Genomic DNA, 24281 nt, shown 5'->3' on the forward strand with positions numbered 1-24281 from the left:
TAGAACGAGATTTATTAGACGAGGTGTGTGAGCAACCTGTTCAATGTAAAATAACTCACCCTGTTATCAAAGTAAACATATCACGAGTCACTGTGCGTTGTCTGCTTGACAGTGGCAGTGAAGCAAGTGCTTTATCACAAACATTTTTTGACACCATACCCAATAAAGAGAAGTTAACAGTTATGAAAGTAAGTGGCTTAAAGATTATAGGTGCTACTGGAAAAGTCTCTAGACCAGTTCAACACGAAGCTTTGATACCCATTGGTATAAATGACGTAGTAATAGATCATCCTTGTTTGATTGTGCTAGGCTTAAGTGTTGATATGTTGATTGGTACTGATTTCTTATCAAAGTACCAGGGAAAGATCAATTTTGATCAGAACAACTTAATTTTAACTTTACCTGACTCTAAAGTGATAAGAGAGTCTTTTATAGGAAGTCATATAGGCGGTAGTAATGAAACTTGGGAACTGCCTATTAGAGTAATAAAGAATAAAGGATACTTGCAGGAAAATTTGGTTTTCAGTGAGAATGAGGAAAGTGCTAAGGTTGAAGAGAGACACATCCTAAAGGAAATAGAGGAAAAGGTACAATCAACAAAGCAAATTGCTGACGAACAAAGATCAGAGTTAAAGAGTGTGTTAACTAAGCATAGTAATGTATTCTCAAACGCACCTGGTGAAGTAAAAGGTTATGAATGCCATTTGAATATCAAGCCTGGGAAGGTATTTTTTAAGAAGCCTTATCCAATACATGATGCCAGGGCTTCCCCCACTAGTTTTAAAATTGGTGAGCTAGTGCTGGTCAAAACAAAAGAAAAATCAAAGAAAATTTCAGCAGAAACTAAAAAGTTTATGCATGTATATCATGGACCATTTAGAATAGTAAGTAAACCTCATGCAAATGCCTATCGTTTGGAATATCCAAAGAGTAAGAGAGAACTAGGTCTAAGAAATATTGTGGATCTAAAGGAATTTAAAATTAACAGTAATTAATTACTGTAGGGAGTCTGCCACTCTTTGGCGGATACACGGTTTGGCGTACCGTGCAGTCCCAGCTGGGTGAAACTTTATTTCCTTTTCAAGTTTCATTCCCTTCTTCTGGTCTATCATAACAGGTAAGAATCACATATGTCTTCATGTTGTATATATGCTATTAGGTTTTAAGTATTCTTAGTAAGGATCTACCTAGTGAATGGCAAAACAAAAGTCTGAGTACCAATAAGAGGCAAACATGGCTAAAATAAATAAATTAAAATATTTCATGTAATTGTAAAGGGTTAGAAACTACAACTAAGAGAGACACTTTGCAGTATACGAAGTAAGGTATGAATATGAATAATCCATGAGATTATGCAGAAGGTAGTATGTTGCTAGAAATAAGGTTGTCTGAAGGAAAACAGCGTAAGAAGGTAATGCTCATAGAGGCAAGCAATGGCGTTTTAGAATTAAATAAATGGAGATGTGTGGAAGTGGTGTGAGGATCGCACCAAATATATAGAAACAGGACGTCAATAGGCTGACAAAAGGAAAAGGGAGAAAGAAGTGGAGAAATGAAGTATTTTGAATCTGGAAGAAAAGGGAGAAAATGAATAAGGTGAAGAAGTGAAGTAAGTAAATTGAAGTAAATGATGTAGGATTAAAGAATAATTCCCTCACGTCTCGTGAAATGGTGAAAAACGCTAAATCTTGCTTGAGGCAAATAAATAGTTAAACAGACAGAAACACACAAATATTGGAAAATGCAGAAATTTGGAATCGGTATACTGAAAATAACTAATTTCTTTAGTAATTCATACAATAAAGCAAAGTGCTGGTCAGCAAATGACTTCTTTGATGAACTAATCCATACGATAATTAAGCCAGAGTACATTAAAACTAAAAGGTTACTCAATTTTCTAAGTTGAAGCAAGATCTTAATATATTAATTTGCTAAAAGAATTTTCACTATTTAGGAACCTAAAAGATTATTTATGAAAGAAGAAAGTAGGAGCTATTGTATCAGATACGACTTAGTGCTAAATGTCTTTCTGACAACTTCACAATTAGTAAAATAGTGCCAGAATATAAACTATAAAATGTACTTTGTCCTACCTTAGATATAAGTTGAAAACAGAAACTTAGACTGTATTGTCTGTTTCTCAGGGACATGCAGGCTGCATGAATGACTGACAACAAGCGGTAGGGAGATTGGAAGTAGAGACGCAAACCACAGTGAATACAATTTCCTCCCACAATTTTGTCAATCAGTGAAATTAAATGAGTGTTACAATAGGACACCCACCACAGTGCCGAGTATTATAGTAAAAGAAAAATGTGAGTGCGTTGCAGTGATAAAAGTCGTGTGTATTTTCTTTTTCAGGAAGAGACTGATTTTAAAGAAAAAAAATAACTATTTTGTAACCATTGAAAAATTTATATTTCCATGTAAATGTATGTAAATAATTTGTGAATGTCTTCTGTACTAGGTTTTCTATGTGTATATGAGTATGGTTATTTTGTGTATGTAGTAATGAGGAATTTCCTAAGAAGAAGCAACTTAAGTTGAAAGAGGTATACTAAAGTAATCCATCGCTTGTTTGTTCTTTTAGAAATTTAATTTTGTTCAAGAATAGATTTTCACGAAAATTAAAAAGGGGGTGATGAAGCAAAGCAAGCGCTGTATCATGTATAAGATACAGAGGCGAGCGAGTGCACGGGACTTACCCTAGTTCACTGCTAGTAGCGTCACGTCATCGTAACGCGCCTGCATATAGTATTGCACCACATTTAACATAAAAGTAAAAATTAAGATTTGTGTGTAAAACTTTGTAAAAGTATAGTTCTATGTAATAATGTTTCAGGTAACAAATCTTAATGTTATAAAATTAGTAGTTTACGTAAAATTCACGTTTTGAAAGAAAAATAGGAGGCGCTAAATAATGACGCTAGGAAGCCAAAATTTGGTGAGAAGGTGCAGTAAGAAGTCATTAATGAGTGGTGCTGGTTTCCAAAACCATAAAACTAAAATTGACTCCAGAATCCGCGTTTTTCGGAAAAATCAGAGGCGCGAAATAATAGAGCTACAATATTGAAAATTGGTAGGATGCTTCAGTTCACCCTAATAATAATAATGGAAATACCACAATCAGTTACCTCTTCTCGTTTTTTAGTAATTTAGTAAAAACTACTTTTGTGAGTAAAATGTACATAAGCATTATAGATTAAGTACTTTAAATTTTAATGATAAAACAAATTCTTTAAGACCAATGATCAGATAGGACAATTAACAAAGCTACACCAAGTTTTAGTCTTGTAGCATAATTAACAGCTGATACAAGTCTTGATAAAGCTATGGTTCAGAGGTAACAATCTACCGTTAGTTCCATTGTAAAAATTCTAGAGAGTAAAGTTTTAATTTTAGCGGGCTGAGATTTTCTACGTGCTTCTGTACTGCTCAGATGTATGTATACAAAAATTGAGAAGTTTGTAAAGCTATTATTAAATGTGATATTTAAGATTATGCGCCTGAGATAGCGATCATTTTGGCTGCAGGCGTCTGCATAGGAACGAAAAGAACAGATGCTCTCTTGGCGGTACGCGCCGGAGCTATATAAAAAGAGCGGCAGAGGCAGTAGTAAGCTCACTCCGCATTAGACCAACGCCTAGTCCACGCGAGCTTAACGTCCGATCGCGCCTCGCCTCGGGTGACGTCATAGCGGGCTGTGACATGCGCGTACTTAGCAATGTAAACGGACATTGAAAATCGCGAGGACTGTACACCGTCCTGGATCGTTTAGACTTCGGTAACGAACTGTTATTGTGCCGTCCGTGTGAAGTATAATTCCGCGTGGCAAGTGGTGACTAACTCCACTTTTAAGGCGAGCATTAATCTTTTTTTTTAACATTATTGCGAACTATTAATAGAGCACCGTTAGTTAGAGTAATGAACTATTCGGGAGGAACTTGCTGTAGAAGTCGCCTCTGAACTATTAAACGATTGGCTGAATTAACAATATTTAATGTCTTTAGCATTTTCAGAAGTTTCGAGTAATTTGTGTGAGCCTTTAAGATAATAAAATCTTGTTTGGAACTTTAAATTTTATTGAAGCAGCCCTAATCCCGTGAAGAACTATGGATATTTTTCGTTTAGCTGGGCTGTACAGGAATGTGGCCGTGCAGACTGGGAACTAAGGTCAGTAAGTTTCCCTTCGTTTTCTGACTGGCCACCAAATTAGTTGCCAGGCTCGCGTGATTTAAGGTGGCAATGTTCAACTTTCATTCAACATTAAACAACGACTTCTTCGCCGTCCCACATATGTTGCATCGGCAATAGTCTGTTACGTGAAAGGAACATTCAAACAACTCGACAACTTCTTCGCCGCCCCACAGGTTGTTCCAATTTGATACATGTACCTTTGTGAACCTATCATTTGCGAGAACGCATGCTGTTGCAGCGTGATTACCTGTAAATACCCCATTAATGCAATAAATGATCAAAATGATGTCCTTCAACCTCAGTGCATTTGGCAATACGTGTAACGACATTCCTCTCAACTGCGAGTAGTTCGCCTTCCTTAATGTTCGCACATGCGTTGACAATCCGCTGTCGCATGTTGCCAGGAGTTGTCGGTGGATCACGATAGCAAATATCCTTCAACTTTCCCCACTGAAAGAAATCCGGGGACGTCAGATCTGGTGGACGTGCGGGCCATGGTATGGCGCTTCGACGACCAACCCACCTGCCATGAAATATGCTATTCAGTACCGCTTCAACCGCACGCGACCTATGTGCCGGACATCCATCATCTCGGAATTACATCGCCGTTTTGTCATGCACTGAAACATCTTGTAGTAACATCGGTAAAACATTGCGTAGGAAATCAGCACACATGGCACCATTTAGATTGTCATCGATAAAATGGGGGCCAATTACCCTTCCTCCCATAATGCCGCACCACACATTAACCCGTTAAAGTCGCTGATGTCCCACTTGCGCAGCCATCATGGATTTTCCGTTGCCCAATAGTGCATATTATGTCGGTTTACGTTACCGCTGCTGGTGAATGACGTTTCGTCGGTAAATAGAACGCGTGCAAAAAAATCTGTCATCGTCTTGTGCCCAGTGGCAGAACTGCACACGACGTTCGAAGGCGTCGCCATGGAATTGCTGGTGCATATAAATATGGGACGAGTGCAATCGATGTTGATGTAGCATTCCCAACAAAGACGGTTTTGAGATTCCCGATTCTCGCGCAATTTGTCTGCTACTGACGTGCGGATTAGACGCGACAGCAGCTGAAACACCTACTTGGGCATCATCATTTGTTGCAGGTCGTGGTCAACGTTTCATATGTGGCTGAACACTTCCTGTTCCCGTAAATAACGTAACAAACCAGCGAACGATCCGGACACTTGGATGATGTCGTCCAGGATACCAAGCAGCATACATAGCACAAGCCCTTGGGCATTTTGACCACAATGGCCATACATCAACACGATATCGACCTTTTCCGCAATTGGTAAACGGTCCATTTTGACACGGGTAATGTATCACGATGCAAATACCGTCCGCACTGGCGGAATATTACGTGATACCAAGTTCTTATACGTTTGTAACTATTACAGCGCCATCTATCACAAAGCGAAAAAGTGGTGCAACTAAAACTTTTATATATCTTTACGTACTACACGAATATGTAATAAAAAATGCGGGTTCCTATTTAAAAAAAAAACGCAGTTGATATCCGTTTCACCTATGTCAGCGCCATCTAGCGGGTCAACCATAGCGCCATCTGGTTTCCCCATACAAGCTACACGAGTTTCGTTCTTTGTAGTTTTATGATTGATGCTTACTTCGAGAGATATTTGGTCCGGTCACCATCAATGGACCACGCTGTACACTAAATAGTCACTGAATAGGCATGTGGTTGAAGTGTGATAAAATGCGAACTCCAGTTCTAGCAGACAAACCTCTTTCCATGTAGTGAAGTTTTTTGCCAGCTACGACACGTTTTTATCTCGAGATGCATCTGACAAGGGGACATGAACAGTAATACATACACTCCTGGAAATGGAAAAAAGAACACATTGACACCGGTGTGTCAGACCCACCATACTTGCTCCGGACACTGCGATAGGGCTGTACAAGCAATGATCACACGCACGACACAGCGGACACACCAAGAACCGCGGTGTTGGCCGTCGAATGGCGCTAGCTGCGCAGCATTTGTGCACCGCCGCCGTCAGTGTCAGCCAGTTTGCGTGGCATACGGAGCTCCATTGCAGTCTTTAACACTGGTAGCATGCCGCGACAGCGTGGACGTGAACCGTATGTGCAGTTGACGGACTTTGAGCGAGGGCGTATAGTGGGCATGCGGGAGGCCGGGTGGACGTACCGCCGAATTGCTCAACACGTGGGGCGTGAGGTCTCCACAGTACATCGATGTTGTCGCCAGTGGTCGGCGGAAGGTGCACGTGCCCGTCGACCTAGGACCGGACCACAGCGACGCACGGATGCACGCCAAGACCGTAGGATCCTACGCAGTGCCGTACGGGACCGCACCGCCACTTCCCAGCAAATTAGGGACACTGTTGCTCCTGGGGTATCGGCGACGACCATTCGCAACCGTCTCCATGAAGCTGGGCTACGGTCCCGAACACCGTTAAGCCGTCTTACGCTCACGCCCCAACATCGTGCAGCCTGCCTCCAGTGGTGTCTCGACAGGCGTGAATGGAGGGACGAATGGAGACGTGTCGTCTTCAGCGATGAGAGTCGCTTCTGCCTTGGTGCCAATTATGGTCGTATGCGTGTTTGGCGCCGTGCAGGTGAGCGCCACAATCAGGACTGCGTACGACCGAGGCACACCGGGCCAACACCTGGCGTCATGGTGTGGGGAGCCATCTCCTACACTGGTCGTACACCTCTGGTGATCGTCGAGGGGACACTGAATAGTGCACGGTACATCCAAACCGTCATCGAACCCATCGCTCTACCATTCCTAGACCGGCAAGGGAACTTGCTGTTCCAACAGGACAACGCACGTCCGCATGTATCCCGTGCCACCCAACGTGCTCTAGAAGGTGTAAGTCAACTACCCTGGCCAGCAAGATCTCCGGATCTGTCCCCCATTGAGCATGTTTGGGACTGGATGAAGCGTCGTCTCACGCGGTCTGCACGTCCATCACGAACGCTCGTCCAACTGAGGCGCCAGGTGGAAATGGCATGGCAAGCCTTTCCACAAGACTACATCCAGCATCTCTACGATCGTCTCCATGGGAGAATAGCAGCCTGCATTGCTGCGAAAGGTGGATATACACTGTACTAGTGCCGACATTGTGCATGCTCTGTTGCCTGTGTCTATGTGCCTGTTGTTCTGTCAGTGTGATCATGTGATGTATCTGACCCCAGGAATGTGTCAATAAAGTTTCCCCTTCCTGGGACAATGAAGTCACGGTGTTCGTATTTCAATTTCCAGGAGTGTATGTGCACATAAATAAAGACAAATATCCTTTGGTGAAAAACAGTAACTCAGTTTTTATCTCAGTAACGAAAGAAATACGGTGTGTTTCCTACATATCTGTTCCGTGAGTTAAAAAATCACCCTTTCAAGCGAAAGTTTTTTGTTAAACTTAAATATTAAAAATAGGCAACTACAGGCGGTGGTAGCAAAAATGTGGCGGCCAAGAATTCGGTTCAGTACGCTAGAATTTGACTCGCAAACCGTGCCCTGACATGAGTGCCATAGCACTTAGCGTGCATGCACATTACCCCTCCCCCCCCCCCCTCCCCACACCACCACTACCATGGCATGCTGTCTGAAACTGCAAATGCGCCACATTTAAATGACAATGTAGGGCTTATTTTTATTTTTCACGTTCGCAGCAACATAGATCAGAAACGAAACTAAATTTCAGTATTATTTAATTATTTTAGGGGCGCTGAAGATATAATATAATTTTCATATGGTACATACCTACGGCGTAGAACAGATGCAGACAACTTCACAGGTTTTTGCACTCAAGTTGCCACATAATCATGACTTATTTAGTTTCACGATGGAGAAAGTTCTTTCACAAATGTATGTTGTTCGAAATAGTGTAGCTCTTTGACAATATCACTATGAAGATGTGGATACTCTACCTGAGGAAAGTAATATAGACGTACTGCACATTTTAGTGTAAAAGGATTTCTCTTTAAAGAGATCAGTCAGTTAAATCTGCACATGCAGAGGGTCATTCCCATCTTAAAAGGCAAACCGTCTCAATAACCGCTCGAAGGCAGATGTATGATAGGCAATGTTCTGAATAAAGTTTAGGAAACTATCCTCTTAATTCTTTCTATGCTACGATGAATTTTTAAATCCTCGTGTTTTCTTTAACGTCAGTGAGCTTCGGGAACTGGATTGTGTTTGTCGCAATTAGTCCCTTCTACAATTCAACTTCTCTTTCAAATTCAACTCTATCAAATCAAAAATAAGTTGTTTCTTTATCTTTCAGTGTCTTAGTGTGACAATGCTCAGAGAAATCCACTTCAACCGCAAGATCTACAATACCTTCCAGATGCTCCACTTTTCATTACTGCTCTCGTTTGTCCTTCATAAATTCAACAATACCGAGTTTTGAAACCGCAAAATCGTCCCAATCATATCCCTCGACTTAACCAGTGTACTTTGCAGTAGTGTATGAAGCCACCACCGAGACATGTAGCAACTTACTGGAATTATAAACGAGACTTGAGAAATTTTGTTATGCGTACCACCAATTTCTTCACCTTCTCCATGCCTGCAGATTTAGCACAAAGTACCTGTCGACGTACGGTTCAGTGAATCATGTTTTTCGATCGTTGTAAGTTCTTTCTCTTTTATCATCAACTATATACTTAAATTCTTTCTGCATGGTACTATGGAGTAATTAGTTTCATAGCAAAGTTGCTGTACCCTTCGATTCCGCGAGTGTGTAAAAGATACTGAAAACTCTCTATTCCGTCATTTTCGTTCCGTTTTAAAAACTTGTGATGATGGATCTCTAGACTATGTCTTTTTGTGAAAACATTCACTGAATCTGCGAACGTCCTTCGCACCCAGAACAAACATCAACTTGAACAGTGAACGTCCTCCGTAGCACGAACAAGTACTGGACAGTAGCCGCGCGGGATTAGCCGAGCGGTCTACGGCACTGCAGTCATGGACAGTGCGGCTGATCCCGGAGAGGGTTCGAGTCTTCCCTCGGGATGTGTTTGTCCTTAGAATAATTTAGGTTAAGTAGTGTGTAAGCTTAGGGACTGATGACCTTAGTAGTTAAGTTCCATAAGATTTCGCACACTATCTCTCTCTCTTTTTTTTTCTTTTTCTTTTTCTTTTTTTTATGGCGCGCAAACAGCACTCACACCACGATTTTGCGAAACTGAAGAGAGTATTTCCTACAGCAAATTGCCACTCCCCAATACTAAAGGAAATCTCGCGCTTTTCGGGGTACTTCCGAGAAGTACTGAGCAAATCCGAGACACCTGGGCCTCGAACCGCTTATGACGCACACGTCTAGCTAGTGTGCTGTTTGGCACGCTTTGGCTGGCCCCAATGTAGAACTTCTTTCTTAAGTTACTGTTTTAAAGACAACACTGTCTACATAATCAATCATGAATAAAAAACCATTTAAACCAATATTATTGTAAGCTGTGGATAACATTCAAATCTTTATTAATAGAGTCAAATTTTAAGAGGTGTCCCTCAGAGAACGTAAGTTCTACCCTATTGGAATCACGATTTATAATTATATGAACGAACTGAGTTGGGACAAGCAATGTGGTGTGCCGATTTTCGGCACGATTGTGTTCCGGACGCGAGTGTTAAGGTCGACATTGACCTTGCCAGAGATACTGTGGCGCCGAGTTGGTGGGGAGGGGCCCTCTGGCGACGAGGAGAGGAGGGTTGGAGAGTACCGAGCGAGAAGGACAGAGCGGCAGAGTGTTGGGGTCTGGCACTGTGTGGTAATGAACTGATGGTGAAACCGAGACGCTTGGGGATTCAACGCTGCTGTGGAACGATAAGCCGTGGGCTCTGCAGTTGTATGGACGCAATTTACGGCGTGCTGTGGCCGATGTCGTTTGTGGATGTTTTGCCACGGCAGATAAACAACGCATCGTGGACCCAACCTGAACACGCTGTGCTGTAGCATGTTCGCCCACTATAAGGATGTCAAGACACTGGAGAAAAAAGTAGTGGAATACCGAACGTGTATTAACCTTCAGTGACTTATGCGGTGTTAATTTACTTAACTGTGTGGAGATTGAGCAGTAACTGTCACTTTTCAACGGAATTTACGATTGTGTAAAAGTGTGCCCACTGCCGGATGGGCGTTGTCATAAAGTGATTATATCTCTTATTGGTGAACATAATTTTCTGTTATCAGGATTACTCGTAGGACAGATTTGAAATTGTCAGTTCTGCGCTGTAGTTCAGCGGGTTATAAATACTGGAATTTGACAAATTTGCTAACTTTGAGTTTTGGATATGTTTTTATATCTCTGTGTTAAATGAAAGTGTATGTTGAAGTTTGTAAGGTACCTTTCTACCATTCCGATTATGTAAGGTTTTATTTGGAAGTGATGTTTGCTACTGTTATTGGTTGAGAATTATTACCCGTTTAATCAAAGGAACAGTTATTTTACCAGCCTTTCTATGAAGTGCTTGAAGACTTTCCTTCAGTGAACTATTATTGATAAATTATATAAATCAATAATGTTGTGTAAGCAGCTATTGAAGGCACCCATCTCCATTCGCCAGTCAACCATGCCCAGTTGGGAACGGGAATTCATGTAGCATTAGTGGACTAGAGGCCATTTGTTAAGCTGTGGCAATGCTAATCCCGTTGTTTGTTGTTCTTGTTGAAGTGTCTAGTCGCCCCTCAATCAAATACTAACTCCGCACAATGGATGATTTCTTTTTAAATAACACTTCCCTCTTAAACACAAAATTGTAAAAGTAATTTGTTGCTCCTTCTTATCTTCTTTCGTTAATAATTCAGCATATTAATTACAATGTAGTCTTTCATTTTATTCAGTTTCTTTGACCGACACAGTATGAAACACTGAGTCAGGTATACTACATGAAGCACTGTAATATGTGATGTAATGAAAATGGCCTAACATGACTTGTGCTAATCGTCACATACCTTTGCCGAATCAGTGAAATGAAGAGTTCCCCTTCAGACCGTAGTATCTCACTACGAATCCTGTTGTCCGATATCTATTAGTGTGTAACTTGACCGTGATATTTGCAATGAATATCTATAAAAATGATTAGTAGTGTCAGTTGTTGGGAAATGAAATTACCGTACAATAAAGTTGCTTTTACTTTCGCAAAATGTTAATTCTGCCATAGTTACTATGACTAAGTTAGTAATAAGAGTAAACATTCTCAAATTTTATTTTTCCGTCATGTGTTAAGATTAAAATGAAAGCAATAATATTCTACTGTGATAATAAATACATCAGAGTACTTGTCTCGAGTCTTATTATTGTTTTCCGACAAAAAGAGAAGTTTCCCCACTGAGCTTTAGTCAAACTCATCAGAAACCAGCAGTAATATGTTAGTAGTGGAGCCACGTGTTACGTCGAGGCTGCTTCACAGAGACGCATCTCCCGCAAACACTGGCGGCTGAGTGTTGTGACAGCAGCCCAGCTGAACTGAGCCAGCTGATTTCAGCTTTGACTCCCATTGAGTCATTCACTTGAATAGCGAACGTTGAACTGGTGTAAATAAATACTCACAGTAAAATTTTCCATGTCAGGAGGATCACTTGTTGCATATTCAGTACTCTTTCCTATAGGCGTGTCCATATAGTTGTGGCGGCTTCTACCACCGAATCTATCAGGATGACCAAATTTAGTGGGAAGACACCAATTGTAGTGGGTGGGTGCCAGGAGGTGCCGTATTGAAACTCGGCGAGAACTTTCCAAATGATTTGTTTGTTTCCACTAGAGCACTCCGTTCACCTCGGTCTGTGTCACAGGGTCCCGCAATGCTGAGGAAGCACCTTTGCGGCCTCTGCAATGCAGCGCTGTGTTGTGCTGGCCTTGTACACCAGCTGCAGAGACCCGATTAAGTCAGGATGTCTGCACCAGTAGCCAACTCTTCGCCCACCATCCCCATTGACTCTGCACTGCTCTGTTAGGAGCTGTAGGCCGGCCCCACTGCTACTTCTTCCTTGCTGGTGTAGCTGAGAATGCGGAGGCAATGACCACCTATGATCCGGTGTCCAGATCTGCGGCCCTCGTCTTGTAAGTCTCCGGCATGTGTCTGGAGCCAAGACGACTGCCTGCAGTAGCGAGCCGAAGAGTGGCCTGCTGTTGGCTGGCTACAGATCCCGCGTCGGCCTCAGAGGGTCGAACCAACGACCTGCCGTGGACTGGGACGCTGTAGCCTCATCTGTTGCTGCGTGTAGCCCAGCTGTGTGACACACCTCGCTGTCCAGGAGAGCTGCCACACTTGAATGAATCTGATTAGAAATCGGCACCTATTTATACTCGGCTGTGCACCTCAGTTTCGTCAAGTGCGCCATTTCGCATCACGTATAACACTTAGGTTAGCCAGTGGCCCTCTTCTGCCTGTAACTTGCGCCCTGGAAACTGCTGTATGCGCCCTCTCCGGCAGTTCTACGCCCCTGTGGACTCTATTTGCCTTCGCAACTGCTGGTATGCATAATTTACAGAAATCCGGCCCTCACCTGGCTGGAACTCATGCTCCAAATATCGTACAAAACTAACTTTCCCTATCCTAAACGATGGTGACGTTACAACAGAACTGTTTAGATTTTTATCTCCCTTATCAAACATTTTGTTAGCAAGTTTTGTAGCTATTCTATAAGGGACTTCTTCCCATTCTATAAAACGCATGTGATTGTTACGAATGTTCCTCAGCAAATGATCTGCTACGTAATCTTACATAATGCTCAGTTTGTGACATTTGCAGAATTAAGTGTCCTGTTTAATAAAAAATTTATCTCGCCCGTTTGAGTGTCTACATTTTACTACAAAGTCTTGATTTATAGACTAAAACTTCTTATATTTTCAGACGATCTACGGAGCAAGCGAGTCTGGTGGGGCACTGTCTGGGCGAAATGCATTCTCACCCTACCTGGACTTGTTTTAAGGAGTTCACTCCTCTGAAGAAATTACTGAAGTGGGTTAACACAAGTTGTCTCCATAAAATTTACCATCTGTAGAATTCAAAATGTCACTGCAGGATCCGACCTTTTTGTCAGAGCGTTTGATTACTTGGCCATGCCACTGCTAGTGGACACGTGTGGTAGCCGGCCAAGCTCCGCCGTGGGTCGTCGCATTTTATATCTCGGGAGGGTTTCTGAAAATAAAATGAAGGTAATTTGTGTAGTAAGTCGTTCACTTCCAAAATCGAGTTATCAGCGCGTCTGACTCTCATTTGCACCACTGGGATACACTTCCTGATACTGCCAGGTTGTTTCCTTGGTGGGAGGACTGCAACAGTATACACGCAACCTCGTGATACGATGTGACGAGCTGCCTGAATGAAATTCACCAGGCCAGGTGGGCTTTTCCCATCCTTGGGAGACACAATGACGTGAAATGAAGTGGCTTTGACTTTTGGAGGAGACAAGTTACTATGATATGTCAATAATCTAAACAATTTGCAGTTTTGGTATACATTTTAATTCATTTAAAGAAACAAGTGGTGTCCATTGTACATCCAGTATCCCATCGTGGCTGTGATGCACAGAACACTTGATCGCGAACTCACGACTTGGATCCGTCTGCTGCTGCGGAGCTCAGCACTCTCTGGGATGCTGTATCCAGTGGCGGTAGTGGAGTAACTCGCTCCCAGGACAAAATATTTTTTTAAAATTTATTTGACTTCAGTAAATTATTTAAGCCATAGTCGCAATAAATTACAGAAACTTTACTTGACTACTTTCGGTAAAGCTCAGTCACAATTGTCTAACGTAACAAGCATGGCGTAAGTCTGCAATTAATTATTAGATACTCAAATATAAGAAACATCTAACCACTGCAGCTTTGCCATAGGAAAGAATACTGTGAAATTATCATATTTAATGAAACCTCGTCATGTAATAATAGCGAAGAAACAACATCATTGCAATTGATAGCTGTGTAGCCTTTATGTTTACAGAACATTTGATATTTTAATGTCGTGTATGTTTGATTAGGTTTGGTGTTGTCCAACTACCTGCAAAACGAACCTAAGAACTGAAAATCTTGTCTCATTAATCTTAAAAATTCTGCTGTTATTCTGAAACACACATCGCTTAAGTGTTAGCTAGAACTGCTAATTGAAGTTAACAGAATGCACCTGCAAAAAATTAACAGTCGTCAGTTGTTTTTAAAAATATAGTAAAATCTCCTGACAATACGATAGGTACGTCTAGAGATAAATTAATCTCCTTACGTAACGTACAAAACTGTACCTTGCGGAAGTTACAAAAATGACATTACCCTTGGATGAATATAGTGGGTTAATATCTGTATATATTGTCTTCATATCAGTTGGTCATCTCTGAGACAAAATCTCCACCTCTGCAAAATAAAATGAACGTCAAACGTGAATAAAATAACGCCAATCATTATTATAGTCTCACCTCAGGGTCTTAAAGTTGAAAATATACTGCTTGTTATCTCGAACACAGAACTCAATAGCGCAGTGTTCAAGAAACAACTGTTTGCCTGGGCGACAGATATACATCCGAGGTTACCATATGAGTGACTAACACGATGTATGCTGCCTAACTACCATTTCTCGCAACTCGCTACTGGGGGCACACCAAACCTATACGCATAAAGAAGACACTAACAGCTGTACACGTTAGGCATAAATGCAATCATCTTACGGTAGCAACGTCATCAGCAGTATCCAACCATTACAAATTTGCTTACAGTTATATGGTAACCCAAGAATATGCAAATAACGCAATAATGCGAGCTCCTCGCTCGATTTTGCGTATATACTTACATCTGTTACACAATACTCATCTCTCAAAAGACGGTGAGTGTAGGTAACATTTAGCAGCAGGAAGTGAGATGACAATATTGTCCAAAGAATCGAACAATAATAACGGTATTACACTAACCATGAAACGTCCCCTTTGAACAATTATGCAGGACTGGGCTTAAAATGACACACAATATTTTTTTTCTTTCTTTCTTTTTTTTTTTTTTTTGTTTTTTAGCTTAACGCAATCTGACTTTCAGTAATCCCTACAAGAGAATGGCCCTGACTAAATTAACCTATACTTTTCACAAATCACTTACCTCACAAAAATCTTCGTTACTCAAACTACTGCAATACAACGAGCGCCACTACTGTCAGCTAAATAAAAGATTCAAACTACAGAAGGCACTAACTACTGACAGGCATAGTTAGCAAAGGAAAGATTTTGATAGAGAACAACCAATGTATTTACTTCAATAGTGTTCAAAAGTCATAATGTATATAGCAGTTCATGACATCCAGTCTTACAAATTTCAAAACTCCGCCATCTCTCTCCCCACATCCGCAACTGCTGGCGGCTCACCTCCAAATGCGCTACGCTACGCGCTGTTCACATCCATCTGCCCAACGCTACAATGGCGAGTACAACAACAATGCCAACCAGCCACAGACTGCACACGGCACAGCCAGTGATCTTCATACAGAGCGCTACGTGCCATTACCAATAAAAAAACCTAAACAGCCTACTTACAACCACCCAACGACATCGTAATGCAGGTTACATTAATATAAAAGCCACCAACAAAATTTTCAAAACACATATTTTGTGTTTGCAATATTCAGAGAATGTACTTATATTTGATGTTCCCATAATTCTAATGGTTCAGAAGGCTCTGAGCACTATGGGACTTAACATCTGAGGTCACCAGTCCCATAGAACTAAGAACTACTTAAATCCAACTATCCTAAGGGCATCACACACATCCATGCCCAAGGCAGGATTCGAACCTGCGACCGTAGCGGTTGCGCTCTTCCATACTGAAGGGCCTAGAGCCATTCGGCCACACTGGCCGGCTCTCATTATTAATAGCAGACTTATTTCACACTTGTTACATGTGATAAAGATGACTGAGCCTCACCGAAACTAGTCATGTGAAGTCTGTGTAATATTCTGGGACTATGGCTTGACTATTGTACTGAATTCAAATAAATTTGAAAAAACTTATATTTAGTCGCGCTTTTATTGTATTTGAAGTCAAATAAATTTCCAAAAACTTTTATTTCGTCGCGCTTTTAAGACAGTCATGTCTAATTACTATTTTTGTTCATTTCTCATCGCGGAGTAGCCTGTTTATTCATTTATTGAGATGAACACGACTTTTCAAAACGCAATAAAGTGTACACGTTGCCGTAATTATAGTTTTAATGATACAATTGAGACCATAGAACAGTACACAATGGGGAGTCGCATTGCTTGCAACAATTCATTCTCTACTGTCTCACAGCCGACCATTGAAATGAAATGCCATAACAAACAAAGCAACAAACGCAAAATACACTCTTCATAATTGCGTATGCACCGGCTCACTTGACACAAAGAGAATGACTCTATCTAAGAAGAGTCTCAGCACCAGAGAAATGTATGTCTTACGGAAGTTCCTCAACACAGTCAACCGAAGTCTCCTCGTGATTGATATATCTGAGTCCCTTCTTTATTTAGCTGCCTCCCATTCAGTCCTCTCTTCTCCTTCTGCCTCTTCTTACTTCTCCCTCCCCTATTTCTCCCTTTTTCCTTTCTACTTCCTAATTTTTTTCACATTCCACGAAACTGTGCCACCGTGGAGACATGGCACAGGGCAGCACGCACCCGGTCGTCATTTCCTAATAACGCCACTACACTGTAGCACAGCCTTACACGGTGGAATATGAAAAGCGCACCTACTAGCAACCTTTCACGTGAAATTTTTCTTAACTCTACGGTCTCAAGGAAATGAACTCACACCGCACGTCTTGTTCATCCTGCCTGCACCCTTCGCGAAGACAATCTCGTGTCCTTACATTCCAGGCAGGTGGCAAACACAACTGCTTTACTCGCCGTGAGTAGAGGGACGCTCTGTCACCAAAACTGTAGTTAGTTCAACAACATATTAATGTAAACCAGTGAACCCCTGGTTCGAAAGAATCGAATTCCGATGTATAGGAAAGCTTTAAACGTCAGATTGCAAAAGATTCAATGTGTTAAATACTTGATGTTAAGCATGTGAAAGACAATGGATACTGTTTGAAATTATAGTTACAGTGATTACAGTTTGTTGGTAGTGCTCAAGTGATTTCATTATAGAACAGTGGATGAATACAGTCTATCTAAATATCACTTTGTTTGAAGCAAAGGCTACCTTTGCATGCTTCTCAGTGTTGATGACGTCACGTATCCTAAGCTCTATGTCCTTCAGTGATATAATTTTTCAGTTACATTCATCGATATATGTAGATACTGTCTGCAGTGTGTGATGCGAACAGAGTAAACTACTACGTTAAAACGTCACGCGCGATATTGAAATTTGACTGCAGGAACAGCGAATGTGTAGTAAACTATACTTTTTTTCCTTTCATTATTTTCTACAGGGATTCAGCGATAAAAAAATTAATAAAGGCTTCAAATTATAGGTAAATTTTGTCGGATTCCGCTAAGTCTTCTCATTCTCAAAATTCTCAAATACTGAATGAAAGTAGTTGGTGTATTTGCGCCCCATCAGTTACGGAGTTTGGGCAATACGTGTGCATCGGCACAGAGAAAGGAGCTCAATTACCGGTTAGCCTTAACTACATGAAGATGGTATCTGTTCTTTCAGACATGTCCGAAACAGCAGGTACAATCGGTGACCGTGCAGCGCTCTAGAAAGAAATGATAATTAAATCAAGACCCCACGCTGCCGACAGGCGTTGATATACATCAACGGTGACAGTTGAAAATGTGTGCCCCGACTGGAAATCGAACCCGGGATCGTCTGCTTACATGACAGACGCTCTATCCATCTTAGCCACCGAGGGCACAGAGGATAGTGAGACTGCAGGGACTTATCCCTTGCTCACCCCTTACCCCCCGTGAGAGAGACCCACATTCCCAACTTAATGTTCAAAAATAGTTTAAATCGCTGTGAGCACTATGGGACTTAGTATCTTGCCCCAAGTCACGCAGTCTCTAACTGTAATACTTGTGTTAAAGTGTTAAAACTTTTAACATAAGATTATGTCTCTTAATGATCAGATAATGACAACATTACATTTTTTTAAAATTCAACTCATAATTACGCGAAAAGCTGAAAATCACATTTTCCTTTCCAGTGGAAGCCGTTAGGTAGGTTACCTGCAGCTTGTACAGCGTTCTGCGACAGTGGTTTGCTAATAAATTAGGCTGCTGTACAAGTTCGAAGCGATTTTGCTTTTTATGTTATTCTTCCGGTTGCTATGGGTTTATTTATCTATTGTCAATTTTATTTCGTAGGTCACTGTTGCTGTTCGATTTTACATATTGTCATTTTGTCATTTGGGGATAGTGAGAGGAGCTTTGGACGCTAGAAAATTGAGAGCCAGGTGTAGATATCGGAGCATTTCCGATATATTCGAAAGTAAAATTCCACGTACCGACTTGACAGAAAATCCTAGGAAGTTCTGGTCTTACGTCAAATCAGTAAGTGGATCGAAACAACATATCCAGAAACATCTGGGGTGATAATAGCACTGAAACAGAGAATAACACGAGTAAAGCTTAAATACTAAACACCTTTTTCCAAAGCTGTTTCACAGAGGAAGACCGCACTGCAGTTCCTTCTCTAAATCCTCGCACGAACGAAAAAACGGCTGGCATCGAAATGAGTGTCCAAGGAATAGAAAAGCAACTGGACCTGACGGGATACCAATTCGATTCTACACAGAGTAGAACTTGGCCCCCTTCTAACAGCCGTGCACCGCAAGTCTCTAAAGTAACGGAAAGTTCCAAATCATTGGAAAAGAGCACAGGTACTCCCAGTCTTCAAGAAGGGTCGTCGAGCAGATGCACAAAACTATAGGCGTATATCTCTGACATCGATCTGTCGTAGAACTTTAGAACATGTTTTTTGCTCGCGAATCATGTCATTTCTGGAAATCCAGAATCTACTCTGTAGGAATCAACATGGATTCCGGAATCAGCGATCGTGTGAGACCCAACTAGCTTTATTTGTTCATGAGACCCAGAAAATATTAGATACTGTCTCCCAGGTTGAAGCCATTTTCCTTGACATCCGGAAGGCGTTCGATACATTTCCGCACTGTCGCCTGATAAACAAAGTAAGAGCCTACGGAATATCAGACCACATGTGTGGCTGGATTGAAGAGGTTTTAGCAAACAGAACACAGCATGTTGTTATCAATAGAGAGACGTCTACAGACGTTAGAGTAACCTCTGGCGTGCAACATGGGAGTGTTATGGGACCATTGCTTTTCACAATATATATAAATGACCTAGTAGATAGTGTCGGAAGTTCCGTGCGGCTTTTCGCGGATGATGCTGTAGCACACAGAGAAGTTGCAGAATTAGAAAATTGCAGAGAAACGCATGAAGATCTGCAGCGGATAGGCACTTATTGCAGGGTGTGGCAACTGACCTTTAACATAGATAAATGTAATGTATTGCGAATAGATAGAAAGAAGGATCCTTTATTGTATGATTATATGATAGCCGAACAAACACTGGTAGCAGCTACTTCTGTAAAATATCTGGGAGTATGCGTACGGAACGATTTGAAGTGGAATGATCATATAAAATTAATTGTTGGCAAGGCGGGTGCCAACTTGAGATTTATTGGGAGAGTCCTTAGAAAATTTAGTCCAGCAACAAAGTAGGTGGCTTATAAAACACACGTTCGACCTATACTTGACTATTGCTCGTCAGTGTGGGATTCGTACCAGGTCGGGTTGACAGAGGAGATAGAGAAGAGCCAAAGAAGAGCGGCGCGTTCCGTCACAGGGTTATTTGGTAAGCGTGATAGTTTTACGGAGATGTTTAGCAAACTCAAGTGGCAGACTCTGCAAAAGAGGCGCTCTGCATCGCGGCGTAACTTGCTGTCCAGGTTTCGAGAGGATGCGTTTCTGGATGAGGTATCGAATATATTACTTCCTCCTACTTATACCTCCCGAGGAGATCAAGAATGTAAGATTAGAGAGATTCGAGCGCGCACGGAGGCATTCAGGCAGTCAATCTTTCCACTAACGATACGCGACTGGAACAGGAAAGGGAGGTAATGACACTGGCACGTAAAGTGCCCTCCGCCACACACCGTTGGCTGGCTTGCGGAGTATAAATGTAGATGTAGATGTAGATATTCTGCTGTTTCAGCTCAATAGAGGGGTTACAGTGGCTGAGTCAGCCGGTCACATTTGCTCTGTGTATGGGGATAATGACATTGCACAGAGCATGGCAAAAAATTGTTTCTTCTTTTTAAGGAGGATTGTTATGCCATTAGTTACTCTCCACATTCAGTAAGACCTTCGAGGATTGATAACGATGGTTTAAACGAGTTAATCCACTACGATCCACGTCGTGGTACTTTAGAACTGGCACATGTGACGAACTGTTATCGTTCCATCAACGTGCGACATTTGGGTGCAGTGGGGAAGGTTCAAAAATAGGTTGAATGGGTACCGTATGCTTTAAGCCAAAATAACATCTCTGCTTGATAGTTATCAGTTGGCTCGTGAACACCATCTACCATTACTATCTGTATCATTACAGGTGGCGAGAAATGGGTCATTGTGCTAACATAAGGATAAGAAAGGAACGGTTGGGACCTACAAAGGAGTAACTCCCGTACAAACAGGTGCGCACATCCACAAAAGGTAATGTTGTGCATCTGATCGAATAGCGACGGTATGGTGTACTACAAATTGATTCAACGAGGTGTAACCATCACTGCTGACATTTGTTGTCAACAAGTGAGACATCTTGCAGACGCAGTCCAAGAACAACGACCAGGAAGACTGCGTGAACTGAAGATACTCAGCGATAACGGCCACCCGCAGTCTGCTAGACTGACAAAAACACTGTACAGAAGGTGAGTTGGGAAATCATTCTAGACTCATCGCATTCACCTGATCGTGAACTCTACGGTTTTCACCTTTTGCGCTCTTTATCGGACAAGCTTCAAGGAATTTCTTTTCTGGATGAAAATGCGCCCATACATGGCTCGGTTAGTTCTTCGCTTCAAAACCATGTGATCACTACAATCGCGTAATCGAAAAGTTTCCCCAGTTGGCAGACTGTTGTAAATAGCGAAGGAGAATATATTACTGATATCTAAAGTCCCTGTTATGTGTTTATTAAAATTATGGAAGAACACTACGAACGTATGCACCAACCCAACAGATATTCTGCAGCAGAGACGTTTCTTCTAAAGACACGTTAGTAGCCTCCATTTAGCTACTAACTCCTTCGTAGTACTGTATTAAGCTGTGGACGTCAGAGTGGGCTATTTTGTTGCGGTATCCAACATAAATTTTAAAATCATGACTTCCTTTCGTGATAGCTGCTCAAATTGGATGCAAATAACATTCCTTCCTTTTCCATAAAGGGAAAAAACAAATGAAGGATTCGGAATGGATCCTATTTAATAGACTGTACATCTTCACTTGTTAATAAATTTCTTTTTAATTCCCATAGGTTTGTCTGAAACATCAATGGAAAAGATCTGAATTCTCTTCTGGTCTGCTTTTATCCTGCACGCAACTTGAAGAAAATAAAGTGAAGCGTAAAAACGATTTATTCGTTCCTTTGTGAGAAAAGGTATGTTGGTCATTTTAATAGCATGTTATTAAACTGAACCCTAAAGAAACAATATACCTCATACTTTTCACTTTTTAAAACTGATTATTTTACTCGTAGTTACTTTTCATGTTCTGCTAATGTACTGCTTCTTTAAATGTCACAAGCTCTTGAATTCTGTGAGAAAGGAAGTTCCGGCACTTTCCAGTCTTTATTTTTCTCTTCTTAATTTTCTTTAGTAATATTTTTCCTCCGTAGCGGTACGGTTGTTTCCTGGGAATTTCGTCATATGTCCCACACTGCGTTGTATTTTCTTTCAGTTCATTCTTGTTTCCATAACCGTTGTTTGTGCGGCTTTTGTCGGCATGAATTCCTTTCATTCTGCGAAAAGCCGCAGTTTGTCTTCCGTATGTTTTATTCTTCTGCTGGTCTCTTATGGTTTTAGGCCTCAGTTCCGGCTTTAACTATTTTATTTTTCTTCCTCTCTCTTTTCTTTTTGTTTCTTGGCTGTTCATGTGACCTGGAGCTCACATCTTGGGCGGCAAAATCAATCGTTTTCTTGCACAGTGTCTAGCACATCACTAATCGCAATACGATCGGATTGCTACTACATAGAAGGACAGCTGTTTTATCGCCGAAGGAACAACTGAAACAGAATTTCAGCAGTTGGTTGCATGCACTGAGGTCACACTCCGCAACACACATATCTACAACCTCACCAAATATGGTCAAGTTTAGTTATTTCGGACGACTGCAGTTATTGTACACGTTAAGCATGTACATACGTATACCTCTGTTAATAGGCGTCTAGCGTTTATGGATTTCTTTTATTTTCCAACTGCAGTGACTAAATAAGGCTGGAACGCATAGTTCCTTAAGTGATATTCAAACAGGAATGTACATAACCTGATTATCTGGTCAGGGGGGATATAATTTTTCTCCATTAAACTGAGAACCCAGTGTCTTTGCAGTCTGACATTTTTGCGTTTCATTTGCTGTAAATACTTTTCAGTGGCTTTCTGGGGTCTACAGTGTTAGCCTAACAAGCCAGTTGGTTTGTATTCCGTTGAGCTTAATTCCTCTTGAATTCTCTTCTATGTGTCCTTAAGCAAGTTCCGTTGTGGACCAATTAGGATTTCTGCATAAAATCTTTCTTCCTCAGTTCACGACTCACGGTAAATTTCTATTTTTATTGTAAGAGTTTTATTTCTATTAATTGCTTCTTGATCATGCAAATGCAGAAAACCCCTAAGTGCTGATTTAGTTCCACCGTTGACTTGTATTTCGTGGTATACATTGTTGTACGCTATTGTGGAATTCACAAACACAGGATGTTCGGAAATTCCCATTACAAAGTTCTAGGACTTGAACAGGGGAGTGAGTGCATAATATTTTGAAGAGGAGTCCATGTCTAGAAACGTACAATTCCGTTCTATGAAAGTTTCGATTTAGATGTGTAGTGCGCGTAGGTCTGCTGAGGAAAAAAGAAAAGTCTTAGAGCTGCCTGTCATGGTATGCTATAGGGTAGACAGGATGACGTGTACTGCGTCAGAAGGTCACCTGATGTCACTTAACGCCTACCTTGCTGCGAGACTTATTCAATACCTGGCGTCTCCGACACAGTACGGTACAGAATACACAGAGATGCTCCTTGGGTGTCTCGAAGCTCGAGGTCAGGCCGGTATTACACTATCAAATTTCTTTATCCAATATCTTTGTCAAATAAATGTGATGTTGTAATAGGGAACGTTGTTAAGTGTCGTCAAATATTTGACCAAATCTAGGGCCTCGCTGTAGGTTTGATCAAAGAAGTCGCTTGTCTCCCGTTCACTGCAGTGTGACATGTTACCACGTGGAGCGCTAGCATCGCTGCAGCGTTCTGTCATCTGCAGTGTTTTGAACAACATTGCCAGTAAATACAATTTGTGTGTACCGACAGCTACAAAATTAGTAGAGAAGTATAAAGCTGATGAGGTGCTTTACAACGTGAGGCACCGTGAGTACAAAAATAGATTAAGAATATTGGAGACCTAGCCTAACCTAACCCTCTCCTGTAGCAAGGAATCGGAGTGTTACAGTGAGCCTGTCTTCTGCAGATGTAATAGTTTTTAAGTTAATATTGTGCTTTTTGATATGAGGATACACTTCACTGAGCACATACAGAAATGTATGCTCATCCATTCTTAAGTAATTGATGTACGACTTGACGTCTTCCACTATAAGCTCACGTAACATGTTTTTGTTGAATGCTTTTTATCGTGTCGTCGTAAAGCCCACGGCTTCACCCAGGTACGTTTCCTTTTTAGCCCCGCATCCCTTCCGCATGTGAACACAGTACAGTTGTGGTACATGCAACTGCTGCGGTTAATAACAAGTTGTTGTTGTCAGCCATGTTGAATTTTGACGAAAAATATGATGACAGTGGAATACCCTTTCTAGCACTACGTCAAAGATCTTTATCAAATATATTTGATGGAATATTTGATCACATCTTTGATCAAATCCTTGACAAAGAAATTTGAT

Source organism: Schistocerca gregaria, chromosome 6, assembly GCF_023897955.1.
Source record: "Schistocerca gregaria isolate iqSchGreg1 chromosome 6, iqSchGreg1.2, whole genome shotgun sequence".
NCBI classification, from domain to species: domain Eukaryota; kingdom Metazoa; phylum Arthropoda; class Insecta; order Orthoptera; family Acrididae; genus Schistocerca; species Schistocerca gregaria.